Source organism: Cibotium barometz, chromosome 19, assembly GCF_041138505.1.
Source record: "Cibotium barometz isolate CiBa-2024 chromosome 19, ASM4113850v1, whole genome shotgun sequence".
In the NCBI taxonomy this organism is placed as follows: domain Eukaryota; kingdom Viridiplantae; phylum Streptophyta; class Polypodiopsida; order Cyatheales; family Cibotiaceae; genus Cibotium; species Cibotium barometz.
This window is the reverse complement of record NC_141064.1, coordinates 40,283,350-40,288,044: the sequence shown is the minus strand read 5'-3', so window position 1 is coordinate 40,288,044 and position 4,695 is coordinate 40,283,350. Positions and strand designations below refer to the sequence as shown.

At 43.1% G+C, this 4,695-nt stretch overlaps 1 pseudogene across 1 annotated transcript; it reads right to left on the bottom strand.

Moving 5' to 3' along the window:
* Window positions 1-1,288: 1,288 nt before the first annotated feature.
* On the bottom strand, window positions 1,289-4,024 carry LOC147628585 (protein MIZU-KUSSEI 1 pseudogene; annotated as a pseudogene). The gene has a single exon (XR_015268145.1). The product of XR_015268145.1 is annotated as a protein MIZU-KUSSEI 1 pseudogene (transcript).
* Window positions 4,025-4,695: the final 671 nt, after the last annotated feature.

Here is a 4,695-nt window from a genome sequence, read left to right as displayed (position 1 = left end):
CTAATGGTGCAATTCAAGGTCAGCTAGCACTAAAAGGAGTGTTAATTTCTTTCTAATGGTGTGCAATTCGAGCTAAACTAGCACTGATACCAATTGTTACAAATGGTGCAGTTCAAGCTAAGCTATAGCACTGATACCAATTGTTACAACTGGAGGAGCAATTATTAAACCTGAAGGAGACAAGAAAAGATTAAAAAAAGTACCTATTGTTATTGAATGCAAACGGTTACAAAGGTCTCCTTTTCCCATCGACTCTCTCTCTTTACAAGCACCACTACCTTTGGACATTGTTATTGAATGCAAACGGTTACAAAGGTCTCCTTTTCCCCTCAACTTTGTCTCTTTACAAGCACAACTACTAACATTGGACATTATATCTAACTTTCACCTTATCCTAATACCTCTAAAACCCTTACAAGCAAATATGTTCATGGTGAGGATTGATCTAGACATGAACTGCAAGCAAAACACCCATGCCTGTTCCACCCGCCAATAAAATTCTCTCTAAAAACCCTAAATATATAAACATGCTACAACTAAGAATGAAATCTGACAAATGGTTAATTCAAAAATCGCCTAAAAGTATTTTCCTTTTTGGAAGGTTTGGTTATTTTTTGGGGGGAGATGAGCCCACAAAGCTGCCTTGTTAGTAGATGACACAATTGGGTGTGTACAGAAGGATTCATGGGTGTATGTGTGGTACCTCTCTGCCTTGGCTTCAAGCACTAAAACACATGCATTGTTTGGGATATAAGACAGTTGTCTCGTGTATGCCAATGGTGCAGTGCTTTTCTACCACACAGCTTAGAAGGCTTCACAAACAGTCTGCATTTTAGCCCAGTATGACAAATTGACAATTACAGGCATATAACTATGGGCCACCAGGCTCTCACACCCATTATAGAGAGTGCTTTATAGCCCTTTTTAGGCACTCTACACAAGGGATATACATCCTTAGCATGCTTACTGTCAAGCCCATTTCCAGCAATCTACATAAGCACACCTGATTGACCATCTAGAACAAAGAATACCTTTATGCATTATACTTATATGGGGTAGTTGACATCCAAAATCATCGAACACTTGCTGTGAGTGAGAGTCACAAGAGAGTGACAACAAGCCCCGTAGCTCTATCTGCCTGATCTTCTTAAGGTGAAACCACCTTTCGCATCCTAACATTTGTGGTTGTTCTCAGCCCACCACTAACAGCTTCTGTGACACATTACAAGGTAGCCAGAAGTTTGCATGCACATCTTCTGATCAGCAAGCATCAACTGTGACCACAAAATGTTAATAATACATTTTTGATGACACAGCAGAAAATTCCCAAGTTTTATGTATATCCAACCCCATTACCATTAATACCTCCTCTCAGTAGGGTTGCTTCACAAAAACATCACCCATCCATGCCCACTGCATACATTATCAGGCGACCCTGCCAGCTTACCCTTGTCTCCCATACAAGGTCTCACAGGAATTGTCAAGCTGCATCAAAGGCCAGGAACTCCTCTAAAAGCTTCACATAGAGAGCATGCGTAAGTCTGGGCATAATGCATCCTCGATAAGCCCTGCAAGCCTGCCCTTCTCCCAAACACAAGGTGGAATCATAGGATTTGTCAGCGGCATGAAAGATGAAGGCTGGCTAAGCACTCGTCTAAACAGACAAACAAGTGAATTGCAAACAATGCATCCAGTGAATGCCACAAGGATTCCAATGCATATAGGACAACATACAGTGTCATCACTTGGGCTGTGTAGATATGGTTCAAGCAATAAAGGACAAAAAATAGCTATAGAGTTAAAATACATAGGAGTAAAAAGATTGGAGCATTCCCTCCATAAAGACCCATCTTACTACAAGTGGAGAAGTAGATGATGCTAGCTTTGCCTCCGTCAGAGAAGCAGTAGTGGAGCAAAGATCATGAGCACTCTTTTCCATGTAAGATGTCATGCATAGAGCCCTTATGAGAGGAGAAGAGGATCAAGTAAGGCTGGACTATGTAGGCCATAAGAAGGGGGCCAATACACACAATGGTTAGTGGTCAAAACGTTCCAACCCACTAAACACAGCATCCCCAAAACATCACAAAAAATGCATCCACAATCTCATCATGTGACAACTAGGCTCAACATTAACATGTAGCAGACTACCATGCATGAATGATAGGCAAAATCATCCTTATTCTAGACTCTTTGTATGGTGAAACGTTATACAAATTAAACTTGGTAAAACCTGGTCAAATTTTACATGGTGTTGAAATCTACAGCAGTGTGTACATGGGAGCTTTGCCTCTTAAGGTGCAGCAAAACATATCCCAAGCTCCAATTGCCCCACGCCTTCTTTGAATCAACTCAAATCAGTTATTTGAAGCATCCCAAACAAAGTCACGTTATCAGATATGAAGGCATGTGCAAAAACCACACGTTGGAAATGCACGTAAATCCAAGCTTTAGCTCCTTTTAATCAGCCAAATTTAATGGCAAAAACTGCTTGAACTGAGGCTTCCATCTCTAAAAAAACCATGGTGGCAGTAGAAAGCAGCCTGCCGCCCACAGTTTACAACACAAGAAAACAATAAAAGCCCCTCACAAACCCTTTTCTTCTTAGCTGTTGGGCAGATTTCATGAAGGTGGAGATCTCGATCCACAAGATATTGAACTTATTTGATCAATCGGAAGAATCCAGCATGTTTTCCACATTTCTCTGCAGCAGTCAATTCATATTCGGAGCAAGAAAATGCTCAATTCAGGTCCCCCAGTGCCATCAGGGTTCATCATATAGAAAGCTTCAGAGTCCTTAGACCCAACAACTCTCTCAAATCTGGCTCTCATGTACATGAGCTCACCATCAGGGCCTTCTTCATCCCCCTTTGGAAGCACACCAGCCCCCATGGAAATCGCCTGAACAAGGGTCAGAACCTGCAAATCTGTCTCGGAGCAAGCCCTTCTGATGGCATAACCCGTCTTTCGGCCATTACAATACATGGTCCAGACAGGCTCTAAAAACAATTTACCTCTGTTCTGTGTTCTCTCACACTCGAGGGCAATTCTGACAAGGCCAGAGGCCATCTCCTTGACAAGGCTATTGGTAGGGGTAGCCAATTCTAGCAGTAAAACAGGCTGAGCTCTAGGGTCTTCTTGCACAGCAAAGTAGACATGGCCCTTTCTATATCCAAAGAGGGTACCTGTGACCCTATTTCCTAAGGAGGGATGGTCTGAGCGGCCTGCAGGCAATGCTAGCCATGACCTGCATACCATGGGGGGTAAGGGGATGAGGTCCAGGATGGACCTGAACATGGTGAAAACCCTTCTTGCCCTCCGGTTATGGATTTTCTGTGCCGGTACGAGAGAGAGACTGCCTACCAGCACCGCCTCTGCCGCCTCCATCTCGCTCGCCTTCATCGCCAGAAGCTCCCTACTGCTGCTCGAAACGCGATCGATGGAGGCATGTGGCGCCACTCTCAGCCTCCGGCTATGGCGAAACTTCTCGTTGCTCAGCATCTTCAGAAAGAAACCCTAATTAAGGTTCCCGGGAAATTCCTTCTTTTAGAACCCTTAAATAGGGCTTTGTGCTTCAGGAAACCCTCTTCTGCGTTCAGAAGCCTTGAGTAAGGTTTTGCTGCCGAAAAATCCCTGACTGGGGCTTTCTCCTTTCAAAATTAGGGCAAGAAACCATGGCTGTGGAAATGCTGCTTGCGTTAGGACAAAGCCTAACATAAAAAGACCAGGTTCAGAAAGTTGACAGGAATTTCTACAGAAATTTTTCCAACTGAGAAACCCTAATTGAAACAGGCTATGGAGAATTCTGGCCTACAAATGCAGAGGACATAAAACTCTAATGGAAACAAGCGATGAAGGTTCTTTGATTACCAGCTGAAGAAAACTCTACAACAAGCACTGGTGACCTCTAAGATGCTCACTCACAACACAGTGAGGAGAACCTCTACTTAAACAATGCAATTGGGTTATATCAGAGACAGAGATGAGTAGAATGCTGCACGAAACTGAAGGGCGCTGGCACGACAACACATAAAAGGGCAAAAGTTAGGAGGGAATATTAACTAATCAATTTATTCTCTTCATTGTAAGCGCCCTTGTGTATGAAAGGCACCCAAAGTTCAAACATTGGGTAGGCATTAATTAATTAGTGTGGGTCTGTATGATTTATACTTTAGTTTTTCAGTTTATTTTTTAAAAGCTTTTAAACCTTGATTTTTGGGAGGTTTTTGGGGTCTTCCTTTATTGGTGACAAATCAAATATAATATTTTTCAAATAGCCTCTTTCTCTCTCTCTAGATCAATAAGTCGACGTTAAGCAGTCTCGTCTCCCGAGTGTGTGTGTGTAAAAGAGAACACTCTCACTACCTTCCTACCACCCATTGTGGGGTAGAAATGGCTAGTGGGATTGCCCTTGGGATGACATGGACCCACCTGGGTTCAAGTCTCTCCGTCGATTGGTCTCTCTAGATCAATAAGTCGACGTTAAGCAGTCTCGTCTCTCGTCTCCTCTCTCTCTCTCTCTCTCTCTCTCTCTCTCTCTCTCTCAGTGTGTGGGTGTGTGTGAATAAGAAGAGGAAAATGGGCTAACCTTTCCATCACCAAAGTGTGGTAGATTGGTTAGCTCATTTCCCTCTTAAATCAAAGGTCTTGAGTTCAAACCATGTCGGATAGATCAATTTGGTCTCTTGGGATAGT